At 45.7% G+C, this 18,022-nt stretch overlaps 1 long non-coding RNA gene across 1 annotated transcript; it reads right to left on the bottom strand.

The window, feature by feature from the left end:
• Positions 1 to 3,530: 3,530 nt before the first annotated feature.
• On the bottom strand, positions 3,531 to 5,257 carry LOC129382450 (uncharacterized). Its single transcript, XR_008610520.1, has 2 exons — positions 4,584 to 5,257; positions 3,531 to 4,541 (listed from the first exon to the last, which is right to left on the bottom strand). It is a non-coding gene; the product is annotated as an uncharacterized lncRNA (long non-coding RNA).
• Between the last annotated feature and the right edge of the window lie 12,765 nt (positions 5,258 to 18,022).

Here is an 18,022-nt window from a genome sequence, read left to right on the forward strand (position 1 = left end):
TGCCAACGCCGGATACGGCGCTGGACGCTGACACCGGGTTTTCTGCGATACGGGGCCCTTAACGCTCCCACGTTAAAAATAAATGTTGGAAAGGTTCTGCGTTAGCGCCACGCATGGTTTGCTCACGGTGGCAGAACAAGTGAGGAAGTGCTATGCAAGCTCCGTGTGTACATTAAGACAAATTGTGGCAAGGGCGATGAGGACGTTCGACATGTATACATAGGCGTATCTACCGGGGGGGGGGGGGGGGGCGCAACGGGGGCACTTTCCTCCCCCCATTTTCAAAAGTGGGCGGGGGGCAGGGTATAGCATTTGCACCCCCCCCCCCCCCCACACACACTTTTGAAAGCGGGCACTTTCGGCTGCACGCTGGAAAGTCGAACAAAATTACAGCTGAAGCTACATTTTCTTTCTTAATGGAGTGAACACATAAGTATAATGCTTTTCTGTGCTATGCATCCCCCGTTTCGACGGCGAGGATTTTTCGTGCCTTCTCGGGACGTCCCGTAGCGCACGACGCGTGCGATTGGCCATACCGCCCTGACAAATGTCACCTTGAGCAACTTGAATTATGCCCAGGTTTTTGGGACCGCTATTTGCGTATTCGAAAACACAATCAGCTTGGTACATTTAACCTGCGGGCGAGGGGGAGATCCGGAGAAAGTATTACAATCAGCCGTGCCCAACGACTGGCGTGCCATACGGCATGAAATCGTTGGTTTATCAAATGCTGGAACTATTTACTCTCTGTCTATAGATAGCCTACGTGGCGTTGCAGTCTCAGTATGAGCGCTTCCGCAATAGAGGAGGCGATGTCAGTATATTAACGCCATCAACAATCTAATCAAACCTCTTGTATAACTCCAATTTCATCCTGCAATCACGGCTTATCGTAGAGATGCTAGTGAAAATGACCTTGGTCGAACGTGCAGAGCCATTTCAATACCAATAGAATACTGACTTGTTTTTTTTCTAAAAGAACGTGTCACTTCTAACTGACGATGTCATTTTCAGGCTGTTTTTACATAAGAGCTACACCATTACTTGTTTCCCGGTAGGAGAAAAAAACAGCAGATATACCGTATTTTGAAAAACGAGGGCCACTTTTTGGTGACATGTACCGAAAATTCGCACTGTGTAGGTTGCTTATGTGTTCTGAAAACAGTTACTGATAGTCGCTTTCTCCCAATTCCTATGCTTTATACATGGCATTTAGTTGTTTACTCCCGGTATCCTCGGTAAAATATGCGGGGCACGGTGTTTATATTTATCCGGAGTATGAAGCAATGTTCTAAGTAACGAGCGATTTAAGTTTATTCTGTGTAGGTTCATTGAAGCCTTCGTAGAAAGCTACTCATTGAAGAGTTCCAGAGTGTCACAAAGCCGCTAATCTAAATGTTTCCCAGACTCCTGATACAATAGCACAAGAGACGGCTGACATTCCGTGAAAATAGAGATAATTTGAAGAGCAATGCGTTGCGAAACTTTCACTTTCCTACTTTAAATGAAAGTGTTGCCGGATGACCAAAAAATCCCCATGTTAATCTCGTATAATCCACGAGAACGCATGGAAATTTCTATGTGTTCTCGTGGATTATACGAGATTCGTAGTTTGTTCCTGTGGTGTACACGGTGATCTAAACAAAGCATCTTGTTTATAAATGGGGGAAAATTAGGGGCATGGTATGGCCAATGTGTAGGCAATGTTCCAAATGGGTGGGTTAAATACGCATTTTCCCGTATAATACATATGCAAGTGGTCCATAGCAATACGAGTCTGTTTTACGAGCGGTGCAAAACTTACGATGACCGCGCTGACATAATTACTACAACTGAGGCAAAATTTTGCGAACATAAGGGGAACAATTTGCCAAGTTTATGTGCGATGGTAAATGCATGTTGATCAAATACAGCGTTTAAAAAAAATGTAAGCAAGTGTTCGAAAGTATCACGCTGCTCCTAATAGCTAGGTTTCCCAATGTCCCAAGAGAACTCTGTGTTTCATATATTTTACACATTGAAGGAATAGGCAGCAATTTAATTTTAACGTTCCTGGCACATTTAGAAGCGCTAAGAATAATTAATGAACCCTCATATGTTTTTCTTTCCACTTTTTCATGCGTGATGTATTTTTCGTCTGGTACCCTCACAAAAATAAAAGAGAGATTCGTTTTGTTTGGTGACTGTAAGGACCAGTTAATGGGTGAAGTGTAGGTGAAGTTCAGATATGCGGGCTTTCGCAATAAATTACATATGCAGGCACTCTAATGAACGTGCCTAACGAGCGGGAGAGAACTGAGCCCGCTGCCCTGGCAGAACTATAAAATCCAAGACCAAATTTAGCCAAAAATGGTGGTACGTGCTATGGAAACTTTCTGTGCGAAGTATGGCTGGCTCAAACACAGCCTTTGTAAAAAAGTTCTTAATGGACAAGTTAATGGGTGAAGTGTAGGTGAAGTTCAGATATGCGGGCTTTCGCAATAAATTACATATGCAAGCACTCTAATGAACGTGCCTAACGAGCGGGAGAGAACTGAGCCCGCTGCCCTGGCAGAACTATAAAATCCAAGACCAAATTTAGCCAAAAATGGTGGTACGTGCTATTGAAACTTTCTGTGCAAAGTATGGCTGGCTCAAACACAGCCTTTGTAAAAAAGTTCTTAATGGACAAGTTAATGGGTGAAGTGTAGGTGAAGTTCAAATATACGTGCTTTCGCAATAAATTACATATGCAAGCACTCTAATGAACGTGCCTAACGAGCGGGAGAGAACTGAGCCCGCTGCCCTGGCAGAACTATAAAATCCAAGACCAAATTTAGCCAAAAATGGTGGTACGTGCTATGGAAACTTTCTGTGCGAAGTATGGCTGGCTCAAACACAGCCTTTGTAAAAAAGTTCTTAATGGACAAGTTAATGGGTGAAGTGTAGGTGAAGTTCAAATATACGGGCTTTCGCAATAAATTACATATGCAAGCACTCTAATGAACGTGCCTAACGAGCGGGAGAGAACTGAGCCCGCTGCCCTGGCAGAACTATAAAATCCAAGACCAAATTTAGCCAAAAATGGTGGTACGTGCTATGGAAACTTTCTGTGCGAAGTATGGCTGGCTCAAACACAGCCTTAGTAAAAAAGTTCTTAATGGACAAGTTAATGGGTGAAGTGTAGGTGAAGTTCAAATATACGGGCTTTCGCAATAAATTACATATGCAAGCACTCTAATGAACGTGCCTAACGAGCGGGAGAGAACTGAGCCCGCTGCCCTGGCAGAACTATAAAAGCCACCAAGACCAAATTTAGCCAAGAATGGTGGTACGTTATGGAAACTCTCTGTGCGAAGTATGGCTGGTTCAAACACGGCCTTTGTAAAAAAGTTCTTAATCAAGTGTTAGAGCATATGATATGGCTGCTAGCAGGTATGATTCCCAGTGTCTTGACATCGCTATACTTTACAACAGGTTTATATTTTGTGGAAAGCGGACCGGTGTTGACTTCGGGGAGGAGGACGAAAGATGGACTCTTTTTGCAGACGAAGAAGAAACGAAAAACTTTATACAATATTTACAGATAGTGGATGATAGCGTACATTTAGCGGCAAGAGCGCATCAGACCTACTGGGAGGCTGGAAGCGACTCACAACGGGCCGGTTCTCCCTTCAGTGCCTTTGGCGACCTCTCGTCGGCAGGAGCCAGTTTGGCAAGTGCCTACGTGACTCACGTCGAATTCTTGATTCGTCGCGGAGATGGCTGGCTGCCTATTGAAGGCCCCCCCGTCGAATTCTTGATTTGTCGCAGAGAAGTGGGAGCTCCCGTCGCCTCGCTGATATGCACGTGGTGCACATATTATGGCAGTTCCCGTCGCCTTGGTGATAGCCACGTGGTGCACGTAGTATGGCAGCTCCCGTCGCCTGGATAATAGCACGTGGTGCACGTAGTATGGCAGCTCCCATCACCTCGATGATAGCCACGTGGTGCACGTAGTATGGCAGCTCTCGTCGTCTCGATGATAGCCACGTGGTGCACGTAGTATGGCAGCTCCCGTCACCTCGATGATAGCCACGTGGTGCACGTAGTATGGCAGCTTCCATCACCTCGATGATAGCCACGTGGTGCACGTAGTATGGCAGCTCCCGTCGTCTCGATGATAGCCACGTGGTGCACGTAGTATGGCAGCTCCCGTCACCTTGATAGCACGTGGTGCACGTAGTATGGCAGCTCCCATCACCTCGATGACAGCCACGTGGTGCACGTAGTATGGCAGCACCCGTCGCCTCGATGATAGCACGTGGTGCATGTAGTATGGCAGCTCTCGTCGTCATGATGATAGGCATGTGGTGCACGTAGTATGGCAGCTCCCGTCGCCTCGATGATAGCACGTGGTGCACGTAGTATGGCAGCTTCCATCACCTCGATGATAGCACGTGGTGCATGTAGTATGGCAGCTCTCGTCGTCTCGATGATAGCCACGTGGTGCACGTAGTATGGGAGCTCCCGTCGTCTCGATGATAGCCACGTGGTGCACGTAGTATGGCAGCTCCCGTCACCTTGATAGCACGTGGTGCACGTAGTATGGCAGCTCCCATCACCTCGATGACAGCCACGTGGTGCACGTAGTATGGCAGCACCCGTCGCCTCGATGATAGCACGTGGTGCATGTAGTATGGCAGCTCTCGTCGTCATGATGATAGGCATGTGGTGCACGTAGTATGGCAGCTCCCGTCGCCTCGATGATAGCACGTGGTGCACGTAGTATGGCAGCTCCCGTCACCTCGATGATAGCCACGTGGTGCACGTAGTATGGCAGCTCTCGTCGTCTCGATGATAGCCACGTGGTGCACGTAGTATGGCAGCTCCCGTCGTCTCGATGATAGCCACGTGGTGCACGTAGTATGGCAGCTCCCGTCACCTTGATAGCACGTGGTGCACGTAGTATGGCAGCTCCCATCACCTCGATGACAGCCACGTGGTGCACGTAGTATGGCAGCACCCGTCGCCTCGATGATAGCACGTGGTGCATGTAGTATGGCAGCTCTCGTCGTCATGATGATAGGCATGTGGTGCACGTAGTATGGCAGCTCCCGTCGCCTCGATGATAGCACGTGGTGCACGTAGTATGGCAGCTTCCATCACCTCGATGATAGCACGTGGTGCATGTAGTATGGCAGCTCTCGTCGTCTCGATGATAGCCACGTGGTGCACGTAGTATGGGAGCTCCCGTCGTCTTGATGATAGCCACGTGGTGCACGTAGTATGACAGCTCCCATCACCTCGATGACACATGGTGCATGTAGTATGGCAGCTCCCGTCACCTCGATATCACGTGGTGCACGTAGTATAGCAGCTCCCATCACCTCGATGACAGCCACGTGGTGCACGTAGTATGGCAGCACCCGTCGCCTCGATGATAGCACGTGGTGCACGTAGTATGGCAGCACCCGTCGCCTCGATGATAGCACGTGGTGCACGTAGTATGGCAGCTCTCGTCGTCTCGATGATAGCCACGTGGTGCACGTAGTATGGCAGCTCCCGTCACCCCGATGATAGCCACGTGGTGCACGTGGTATGGCAGCTCCTGTAGCCTCGATGATAGCCACATGGTGCATATAGTATGGCAGCTGCCTTCGCCTCGATGATAGCCACGTGTTATGGCACAACTGAGGACATGGTAACTGCAATAGGCGACAAAATGTTTACGTTCCTGGTCCAGTTGGAAGCGTTGCAAATAATTACTGATAGGAAAAAAGGAAATTTCCCCATTTCCAGGCGTCATAACATGTTCCAACTGGGTTTCAGCAATGTCCTCGGTGAACTAAACAAGAAATTCTGTTTATAATTGGCGAAAAACAAGGGCACGTTGTTTGCAATATGTAGGTAAACTTCAAAGACAGGGAACTAATTATGACATTTGCAGTAATTAAGCATGCAAGCCATCCGGAGTTTTATGAATGTGTTTTGCGAACGGAGAATTTATCCTGCTGCTCTGGGAGAACTGTGAACTCTACTGATATCAAACCTAGCGGAAATTGAGATGGGTGGGTCGACAGCAAGGAAGGTAGGACGTTATGGTGAATGTTATGGCGAAGTAACATGTTTGCAGCAGTGGCATAGCCAGAAATTTCGTTCGCGGGGGGGGGGGGGTCACATTCCAGCTCGGCCTCCTCCTTATAGGATTTATCGATAGATCAAATACATGAATAATAACTGCATAGCCGTTGCCAAAGATGCTGAAAACGAATTCTTGAACGCTATGCGCTGTCGAGACAAGTGAAATATGTATTTTTTCGTAAAAGATTGTACTGGTATGTACCAAAAATATTGCCCAAAATAAATGATATCAATGCTTCCATGTTTTTTGTCGATTTAATAAGTAAAGAAAATATCGCACGAACTTCAGAACAATATCAGTTCGAAACCAGCAAAGCATTGCATGCCGCTGATATAAAAATGTAAAGGCCCCGAAATGAACAAATTGAGAACAAATATTTTAATGAAACTTTGTCATTCAAGAACTTTGTTGACATTTTTGTACATATGCAACGGCCAGGGAAAAATCTCAATGACGCTATTTTTTTTCCAATGTATTGCGCAGGAGCAGCTGTCGGCGGTCGTGTATTGAGAGTAATCGCACCGAAATTGTAGTCGCAACAGAGAGCACATATAAAGAGCAGGAGTTCTGCAAAATATACGACGGCGAGTCAAATTAAAGTGAGGCAGTGAGAATATATGGCAAACGGGGTACTTTATTTCAAAGTAATCTCCATGAGCATTTAGACATTTGTCCAACTGACTAACGAGTCGTGTGATTCCCTTCTCATAAAACTCCTTGGGTTGCTGCTTCAAAAAATCTGTAACCGACTCTTTCACGTCATCGTCCGACACGAATCTGGTTCCCTTGAGCTGTTTCTTCAATTGCCTCAAAAGGTGGAAGTCGCAAAACAACAGGTCTGGGCCGTATGGCGGATGTTGCAGCATTTCCCACTTGAACTTTGCCAGTATTGTGTTAGCCACATCAGCTACGTGGGGACGGGCATTGTCGTGAAGCAAGATGATCCCATTCGTCAATTTTACACGTCGTTTGTTCTTGATTGCGGCACGCAGCCAAATCTGGCATTTCAGAGTATCGGAAACAATTGATAGTCCTCCAGGTTTAACAAATTTGTTCAGTGATGGCTCCTGACTATAGAAAAAAAAAGTCAACAATACCTTTCCGGCGGATATGACAGCCTTTGCTTTCTCAGGGGGTGGTGAATTCGAATGTTTCCACTGTGAGCTTCGCAGTCGTGTTTCAGGCTCGTAGTAGCGGCACCATGATTCGTCCCCGATCACAATTGCAGACAGGAAGTCGTCATCCTCATTGTGTTACCGGATCAAATTAGTCAAGGCCACACCGAACCTCCCCGCCTTCTGGTGGTGGTTCAAAAGCTTGGGCAACCCTTGCACATACAAGAGCCAATAAACGAGATGTCCATGAACTATGGTGTGAACCGAACCATGACTGATGTTGACATGCTCTGCCAGTTCATCGATCCTTATGCTTCATTCTTGTTTAATCAGCTCATCATGCAACCTTTGCAATTGCGTTGGGGGTGATTCCATGGTGCCCTTGGCCCAGTCTTGGATAGTCTTTGCAACCTTCCCGTACTTCTTTGAACCGTTCGCTCCAACGCTTCACAGTGGCCAATGAAACACAATGTTCAACGTACATGACAGCCATACGGCGACTAATTTCTTTCTGGGAAACGCCTTCAGCTGTCAGAGACCTTACGGCACCACGCTCTTCAAGTTTTGGAGCATCCATTCTGTCACGCAGTCATGCTCAACCCGGTGTATGAGAGCATTAAAGAACATTTATCTTCACACCTGCGTGTCACTTTTGTAAATGAGAGATGCCTGTGTGCTATGCACATACCTCGCAGATAATGAACCGAATCATTATTGCGCGGGGTGGGTTGGCTCACTTTCATTTGACTCACCCTCGTACATTAGGAATGCGAAGATACAATGCAATACACAAATGCGAAGGTACTGCTTGATAAAGGGCAAAACAAATTAAGTTCAGTGCACGTATGCACAAAACCTCGGAACAAGATAATTAAATATACGTATAAGTCGCCAATAAATCTACGTATCTAAGAAAAAGTCACAGTATATAATGCGTTAAACAAGGCAAATACACGCGTTGCACAACCACAGATTCACAGACCACCGAATCCTAAGCCCGCCTTCCTCCCTCCACTCCCCTGATCTATCGAGCGCGACGGAAGGGGGCGCACTTCCTCCCCGTTTTTCTGGCGGCTGGCTTGAGATTTTGTAGGAAATGGATGTGCTTTTCGGGGCTCCGTGGCCGCGCCAAAATCATAAGTTTTTGTGCATGCATTGAGCTTGCTTCTGTTTTTGATGTGCCGGTTTTTTTACCTCTAAATTGTAATTGGGTGGTTTCCTTCTTTCCTTCTTTTTGTCTCTCGTATTTCGTGTGCGCAGGTGTGTTTCGTGTACACTTGGTTTTGCAGGATGGTAAGAGCGCCCTTTAGCGCCACGTGCTTCAACACGTGCAGCCGGATGGGACGTTGAGTTATTAGATTAATAGCTACTAGTAATAGTCGAGACTACTAATAGTTGAGTTGACCACTAATAGACTACTAATAGTTGACTGATAGTTGAGACTAATAGCTATTAGTGGTTTTACTGTGCGTGTTTTGGTAGGAAAGTGAGAGCGTACCCGCATGGTTCAGCGCGTGCGAGAGCGTGTCTTACCTTCGGTCTCCGCAGCATTGATTGTTTTGGAAACAGTGGTGAGAGTTGCTTTGCAACATTTTGAGGATTTGGATCCTGTGCGTATTGGTCTTCGCTAAAAGGCACGCGTTCTGCATTGATATAGTATTATAGTATTTGCATCAGTAGTAGCATTATAGTATTTGCAAAAAGCCGTGCAATACATGGCGAGAAAGACGGTAAAGCAAGCAGTGCGCGGGGGGTCCCTCAAGGCAGATGGGAAGACGGATGAGAATGGAGAGGCAAACGAATCAACCGGGACACAATGTGATGTGGATACTAGGCTGCAGAAAATGGAGGCTTTCCAGGAAGAGCTTCTCAAACAGGTGCAAGAGCTCAAAAATGAGCTAAACAGGGAGCGTGATGCACGGAAGGTAGTTGAAAAGAGACTTGAAGCAGCCGAGGAAAAGTTGAACAGGGCTGCCATTGTGAACGAGAACGTGCGTGACAATGGAACGCAGACCCCCGACGCGACAGGCGAGGGGGGGTCAGCGAAATACGTGGAATGCAGGCAGGGTGGTGAAGTAGTAGTTGGAAAGAGCGACACCTACCTTGAGGCTGCCACATGGAAAAAGCACGGGCACAGGGGACAATGCCCCTTGCCGACTCCAAATCACACGAAAAAGGACAAAGGGCAGCAGGCAGAGATAGGAGAGAGTGAAAGGGTGATTATCGCCGGCGACTCAAACTTGGCTGGGTGCTCAGAAGCAATTATGGAGAGGGTGAAAGGCGATAAAAGAGTGGCGGTAGGGACATTTCCATGGCGGACACTGGGTTCTGTCATGGAGCGGGCAAAAAGAAAGCTCGTGGAAAATGCCCACGTGTGCAACTTTGTCATAGTAGCAGGTGGGCTAAATGACGTCCTAAACAGGAAAGGGACAGGACTAGCCCAGTGCTTGGTGAAGGGGGTGGACGACGTGCGCGAGATATCCCCTCAGGTGCAGATCGTGGTGTGCACGGTGCCGGAGGTGCCTGTACGTGACACTCACATACGAAGGGCCGTAGTGGCTGCTAATGAGGCAATATGGAAAAATCAGGAGAAAAGCTTCAAGGTTGTCAAAGTAAACAGGGAAGTGAGGTGTGGGAGTTTTAAACGAGACGGGATTCACTTCAATTACAGGCTGGCACGAGAAGTGGGCTGGTGACTTGGGGGGTCACGCTGTTGCTTTTTTAAGGGGCTCGCAGGCACTCAGGAGGCCAGAGTAGGTAGTAATGAAGGTCACCTAGGGGAACCTCAGAAGGGCATCGCCGTCGATAACAGAAAGAGGAGGAAAGCAAAAAAGAGAGCTCGCCATGCAATAGGCTACATAAACATGCAGGGCGGCAGAAGAAAGCAGAGACTGAGGAGCAGTTACATAGAGAACAAATAGGGGTGTATGCAGTGACAGAAACGCAACTTAGAGACTCAGAAGAGCCACCAGTGATTGATAATTATGTTTGCGAAGGGTGCAACAGAACTAAGTCGGAAAGAAAGGGAGGGGGAGTTGGAATGCTCATCCATAAGGGGACCAAATGGAAAAGAGTAAATTCAAGATGTCAATAGCATCTTTGGTTATCAGGTACAATGAGTGGGGAAAAAACTTGGCTGGGCGTTATGTATTTGTGGACCGGAAATAATTGCACAGAGAAGAATAAAGAGTTAGTGGAATGCATGAGCGCTGATATTAAAGGTTTCGGGAATGGTGCTGAAATTATCCTATTAGGTGACATGAATGCCCACATACAGGATTTAGATGGCTATACCGACAACAACGGGAAGTCAATGCTAAACCTTTGTGAGCAACATAACCTCATTATCGTGAATACAGGGCCTAAGTGTGAAGGGCAGATCACGTGGGAAGTGGGAAACAGGCAATCAACCATTGATTACTGTCTGATGACAGAAGGAATTCATATAAGTTGAGAGAAATTGTGATTGATGAGGAACTGTATAGCAGCATAGGGAGTGACCATAAACGCATCATTTTGAAAATGGGATATGTAGTTGGGAAATAGAGCAAGGAGTGCAAAATGGCCAGTACGAATTTGAATACTGAACAAATAACAAATGTCATCACTAGAGTCGAGGAAGAACTTGGCAAGTGGCCAAATAAAGAGTGGCAATATAGTGAGCTTCGAAGTGTAATAACGACAGAAATACGGAAAGAGAAACAACATGTTCGTTGGAAAGGAAAAAAGAAATCGAAAAGCTGGTGGAACAGGGAGATACGAGAAGCGATCACCCAATGACAGAAAGCATCCCAAGAGACAGAAAGCTGCTCATCAGTGCAGTAGTTTGTCTAATTCATACGTTTGAAACATTCTTGCCACATGAGATTTATGAGGCAACGTTTTTAATAGTCCCGATTACTAGTTAGAAAAGTGTTTCAGGGCTACTCCAAGCCTTGCCATGAAATCTGAACTATATTCTGTCGGAATACTTCCTTTAGGAGTTCTACAATGCCCTCATTCACACCCTCATCTGCGACAGTATTCCACAAAAACTTCCTATTCACATTGTTATATGCACCAGTTAAGTCCAAGAAAGCGTTATATGATGGTCTGGTGTCAGCCTTTGCTATTTCTATGCATTGCAGTAGCACAAACAGGTTATCTAATTTCCTGCCCTCTGTAAAGTCGCTGTGTAGTTCTAATATACTCCACTCCATTACATTCTACCCATGTCTCAAGCTCACATTTTATCTCCTGGATTGTAATCCTATATGTTATGGACATTATTATAAAGGGTTTTTACGATTTAATGTCATTTTTATCTCATGTGGCTTTGTACATCAAATTCATTCTGCTATGGCACCAGCTATCTGGGATTTGTTGAGGCTATGCGATGGTCCAGTGCCTTTAGCAAAGCTTCCTTGATTTCTTTTCCCAGTTTGCTCATTATATTAACAGTAGTAATTTCATCTAGTCCTTTCGTTGTGTACCTAGGGACCTTCTCCTTGGTATTTTCCCAATTTTAGCTGCCAAAATCCCTAATTCTATTAGTGTTCTCTTTTGGAACTAAGTCATCTGTGCTGATAAATTTATTTTCTATAGTTCCTTTCTTTTTCAGTGATAGAGTAATGGCACCACCTGGTAGTGGAGAACGATAGTATGCCAATGAGTTCCACTGATGTGCACGCGTATGCCCACACACACACACACACACGAGACAGAGATTTTACTGCCAGTTTTGCAATGCAATCCACAGTAACATTCACAGTGATGGCCACTCACAGGGCCCATTGCAAATTTTGGTTACACACTGAAAGTTGAAAAGCGCCGTTGAGGGAGCGTGCTGCTCTAGAATTATTGAAAAAGGTTTATTATAGTGTAGGCAGGAGCAAATAAAAGTGTTGCGAGATGGATCTAGTTATCCGATTACCCACTCGGCTACTGCTTTGGCCTGCATCTGTAAGCGACATTCCTTCCATGCCTTCTAGTTTCCATATCGGAGCCCTCGTAATGCCTGTGTCACAATCCTTGCCTCGATAATTTTTTGACTCCATTCCTTACCCCAAATTCTTTCCTTACCCCTGGTACAGCGACTGGTTTCCATTACTTTGAGAAAGATGCCACCGAGGTGGGTGATGTGAAAACCACCTATCTGCAAGCTGCAGGCACTGTGTGTGAAGTGGAGGTGACTGCCTCACAATGTCTCGCTAGTGATCAGAGTAGCTCCTCTGATCACCATTTCTCTAGTTGTATCTGACATGACTGCATGATCTATGCACTGTGCTTGTCCATTTGCAATCTCCAAACCTGGTGAAGGGTCCTTTAATGGCCCGAGTGTTTTCTCTCACTCTTACTTGTTGAAAAAAAAAAAAATCTTGCAAATGGCAGCATAGCACACAAGACCAAAAACAATATAAAAATATGCATCAAAATAATACCATGTAGCCCTGCATGATGCAGTCAAGTGTAGCAAAGCTTTCATGCTGAAGGGCAAACTAACCTGATGAAACATACAGCAATGAATGTCTATTTCTCCATGTTAACTTGGTTTCTCATTGGTAGGGGCCGGAGATGACAGATGTGAGCAGCCTTCATGTATAGAATGTATAGCACGAGAACCAAAATATGCCGATGCCTATGTTCCCTTACAGTAGCAGCAACTCCAGATGTTCACTCAAAAGATAGGGAACACATTCGTGCTACACAAAGCTTTATGATGAGAAAACGAGAACAACTTGAAAGCAGGAGCCAACGTTGAGACAGGTGGACTTGCCTTTTTCAAGGCGACATATGTGACAAAGCTTTATGTGGCACAAAGCAGCGCTGTTCGTTGATTACTGAGGTGGGGTGCAATTCATTCTTCATACTCTGTGGCTGACATTCATTACAGTTTGAGCAATATTGAAGTGACCACTTTTACCAATAGAGAATGCTTAATTGCCAAGAAGCTTTAGCTCAGGACCAACTCTAATGTCGCCTGCTGAAACAGTGCACATAAAATGCAGGAACACTTTTAAGATGTAACCTCTGGACCAATTTGAATGAAATTTGTTATATTTGAAAGCAGAAGTTAAATTCTAGTGACTGTTAAAAGAGGGTTCTTTTATTTAGGGCTTTGAATTTTATAAAACCACTGACGAAAATTGGTATGCTTGAAAAAAAAAGAAAGAAAATTCAAGGCCACTTAGGTATCCCTAGGTGAATGAATGCGAAAGCATTGTGATGTCTCTCCGGTGACGTTTTGGCCTTGTGTACTTGCGCGGACATCAAAAGGAGCCGGGCACAGCTATTGACTGAAAAGTCGAAGTCATAGTTTGTCCATCGGGACGCACGACAGAACTCACTGAAACCACTACACCCGACTGGCAGTGCCGTGACGCCTGGCACTATAAATAGACCAGCCACACAGTTGCTACTTGCCGGCAACTGCAGCTTATGCAACCATAATTTTTACTGGGAAACGCTTGCGGCAAGCACTATGCGCGAAGGCAAGCTTTCTGGTTCTTTTTCTTTCACCCATACAGCTGGCACTGCCACTGTCACGGATGAATGGATGGATGCTATGAGCGTTCCTTTTGAAAAGGGGCAGTGGGTTGCACCACTAGGCTCTTGTTATTATTTTGCATAATGTCCTGCCTACATTTAAAAAGAAAGAAAAACAAGAATTCCCAGCATCAAGTTTGCTTAGCCACTATTCGGAGCTTGCTTTTATACGCCGCCGTTTTCTGTGATATGCCTACTTTTCTGCCACCAAACTTGCAATTGCTTCTTACTGATTTCTATAGCGGACATGTTTACTTTCCCCCTGCTATCGCTCAACCCCAATACTTCAAGGAGGCTAGAGGAGTCTAAACCGACTGCTGGGTAGATATCTTCACATTCTAATAAAACATGTCCCATTGTTTCCGTAGCTTTACCTCAGCATGCACATGCTTCTTCCTTGTTACACATTCCAAGTACACATTCACATTCACATTCACAAGTACACATTACACATTCCAAGTACACATTCCAAGGCAGCCTGATCCCACTTCGAAAAGTAAAGAGCTTCCCTTTGAACTATCATAAAATGTTTATTTCCTAATTTAGTTTTTTCCTCTTAAAGGGACACTAAAGGTTAATATTAAGTCAACGTGGACTGTTGAAATACAAACCCAGAAGCCTCGAAACGCTTGTTTCGTGCGAAGAAGAGACTTATTTTAAGAGAAAATGCGTTCTGAAGCGCCCGCGTACCTCTAGGGCAACTCAAATCACCCGCCCTCCGATCGAGGAGTGGTTACGTCATGGTCTCATAGTGACGTTGCGCCGTCGGTGAGTAAAACCATAGTAAAATGGCTCCCGCAGACGGCGCTACGGCTTTTCTGCACAAAACGCAAACGCGCGGCCAGAAACAGAGCCAAGACAGAGCCGACAGTAGCGCGAAAGCGGAACTGTGGTGGCTAGTGGAAGGGAAAGCGCACGACGATAAGCTGGTTCTTTATTCCATGACGCCAACATCAACCCTCGTTGCAATGGATGACCCTGACAACGACACATTAGCTCGCGATGCTGGGCTCGAGTACAGCGATTTAAGCACTGATGAACGTGACCTGCTGTTGAGGGCTCGCGCTGCCGGCATCGTTGCGTACTACTACGACGACGGCCTGCTTTGAAAGGCCCTTCAAGCGACTTCAGTAAGTCGGCGTTGAACTCGTAATCCTCTGGATGAAAGTGCAGTGAGCACACTACGTGATTTCTCGGCTCTTTGCCAGCGCGCTGTGGCAGAGGTACGGCACTTAACTACTTCGAATGGAGAGGTTCATTCGTTGGCACACAGTGATAAGTAACATTGGATTCGCCGCTGCAACTGCCCTTGGCCAAGTTCCGCGGACCGTTCGCGCATCCCACGACATCACATGGACGTGGCATTCTCGCTGCTTGTTCCAAATGCGTTTTGCGAGCCAGCAGGACCACCGCAGCACGACACGATAAAGAAACAACTGAAACTCCAAAGCGCGCGCGGCGCAAAGTCGAGCGCACAGAGTCGAACGAAAATGAAATTTTTCGATCACCCATACTATTCAAGGGTAACGTCAAAATGTTTTTTCTTAGAATCGAATAGAAGTTGACAAGTAGCATTTTCTTCTGTCTTATAATCTAATCAAATTATCTTTTTAATACGAGTAGTTGAGTACTAGTGACATAAATTATGATGAGGAGTGCTTTCGTCATCGGGCTAGTACCGGAATGTCGCTGGGGGGTCTCAAATCGTGTCATGCATTTACCTCAATTTCTTGGTTACTAAAGCTCTGTTTGCGATTATATTGACGCCTTAGACATCCTAGAGCATTGCTTTATCACTTTAACTTGACTTTCTGGTAACCTTTAGTGTCCCTTTAAGTAGTTACTCAAAGCAGGTTTCCTTTTCATTGCTGCTATCTATGAGATTGTCTCCGTCTCTCTGACTTTGCAGTTGACATTCTTTTTCGCCATGTTACTTCCTATACCAGTCGCACATTTGCTGGTAAGCTTTCTGGTTCTTTTCCTCCACTGTGAATCAGTATTTTCCCGTACAAATATCTGAACACTCCAGCAACTCATCATCTTCCATATTCCTAAGTTGTTCAAGATCAATTTTACCCTGAGCTTTCCTCACTTTAAAACTTGTCCAGCCCATATCATCCTGCACAACTTCCTTTGTGGTGCTCGTGCGAGCGCCCAATGCAAGGCATCCCACTGACCTTTGGTTGCCAACGAGTCCTGCTCGTACCCTTACTTCAAGCAAACAATTGCATATACAAATGAAAGTCCTGGAACCATTACACCTTTCCACATACCCTGGAGTACCGCGTACCAATTGTATCCCCCTTGCGCTCAGTGTTTCATTATGGCTGCATTTCTCTTCCCTTTTGTTGTTATTGATTTTTCCTGTGTCTCCACATATCTATTGCCTCCGTTTATCCATACACCTAGGTATTTGTATTCTTTTACCCGAGGTATTTCCCGTCCTTGCATTAATGTTGTATGTTGACTGTTTTAATAGAATACCATAAAACTTGATTTCTTAATGCTAAATTTTAATCCTGAATTCTCACCCTCATGTCCACAGATACCAGGCAGGCCTCTCCCCCCCCCCTCCCCACCGAGGCAGTGTGCATGGGCGCAGGCGTGCAGCCTCGTCAAAATAGAGCTAGGGATGTGACCATGGCACCTAGATGCTTGAATGCGATAGCTTTAGCGTGCACACTGAAAGAAGAACCTGTCTGTGTCAAAATTAGAAAGAAATCACCACTCTTATTATTTCAGGAAAAATTTAATTGAATTGAGTTCGGCCAAGCTTATTTCGTTATTTCGGGTTGATGATAACATTGAACCCTTAGGTACCTGCTGCGAAATGAAAATTTCTTTGTTAGATCGGGAACTTCGTAAAATCGTGTTTTGTTAGGACGAGTTTTAACTGTAAAAATAATAATAATAATAATAACCAGTGCTCTGCCAATCGTGCTAACGGAACAGAACTAAAGCTTGTGAAATCCCAATTTCTTGAGGCAAATCCATAACAAAGTATTTTACTTTTCCTAACCTCTTGTCCATAGAACACCGTGTATTTACAACCTCAATATAACAAAGAGTTTGTATGTGATTTCAATATAACGTAATTTCACTGCCGCCACAATGGAATGGCGAGACAACAAATTGAAACTTCCGTGGACGCAGATGGTCAAATGGTTAAATTACAAGCGGCCGCTTGTAAATGCACCTCAAATCAGGCGCAGTGCAACAAGAGTGACCGCGAAAGTGGAGCTGCATCATGTTCCGTATGAAGTCCAAGTGTGATAAGATCCTATCACGCCCCATGCACTGTGTGAATCAGCTGCAACTGGAAGTGTGCGAGGGTGAGACAAAAAAATATAGCCCTCCCACGCGAGCAAAGCAAAAGAGGTGGAGTGGAGCGAGCTCGTGGTACACTCAAGCACACGAGAGAGCGGGGGGTGGGGATCAAGCTTGCGCACATTACGATTTCTAGCACGCGTTTTGGCCTTGGCTGTGCATGGCTGTAAGCGCGCCTGAGTGCATACGCAGCCGTGCACCCGGTTTTAGAGGTAATCTGCCATGTGTGCAAAGAGTAGGCTTGTTAAGACGGCATGGCAACACGTAAGCTGTAGTATGTAGTATGGGAGGTTACGTAATCTAAAGTTTCGGTGGCCCATTGGAGCAAGAGGCAGATGAAGCGTTCGCTCCCCGCTACCGGCTCTTTTCATGATAGCGTTGTCCCAATGCAGGCGATGCTATCAGCCACAGGGGAAGAGTGCATGCGAAAGCGTGGTTGGCATCGCTTAATTCGTACCGCTGATGTGAAGATATCGCCGACATGGCATAAAATCGTATCATTCGTCACAGACTCCCAAATTCATCAAAATGAACTGTTTTCTCATTCAAGCTTGCTTTTTTCGACTGCCCGATAATACGGAAAATTCTGCGGCCCCTTTCCTAGTAAGAAAGATTGATCGGCGAATTTATTTACTTGCATAAAAGGTCGAATTTCAATACAACAAAATTTCCTTGTAACGAAGCTAACTGCAAATTTTACAGACTTCGTTATATTGAGGTTCAACAGTACTATGCATCACTCCCTTGGTACCTGAACAATTGCTAAGGCTTCTGTATTAAAGAAACAGCAAAGCTTTATATCACCACAGCACGAGTTCCTAGCAGTAAATCTTGCAGCAAGTTCTACGGTGCTGGCAGGGCAGCTGCAGATGCACTTTAACTAGGTGAAACTGGTCTGTTCTATCAATTCATAAAGTCGGTTGACACTTGTGTTACCTGCGGCCTGGTTAGT

This window comes from Dermacentor andersoni, chromosome 6 (genome assembly GCF_023375885.2).
Source record: "Dermacentor andersoni chromosome 6, qqDerAnde1_hic_scaffold, whole genome shotgun sequence".
Taxonomy (NCBI): domain Eukaryota; kingdom Metazoa; phylum Arthropoda; class Arachnida; order Ixodida; family Ixodidae; genus Dermacentor; species Dermacentor andersoni.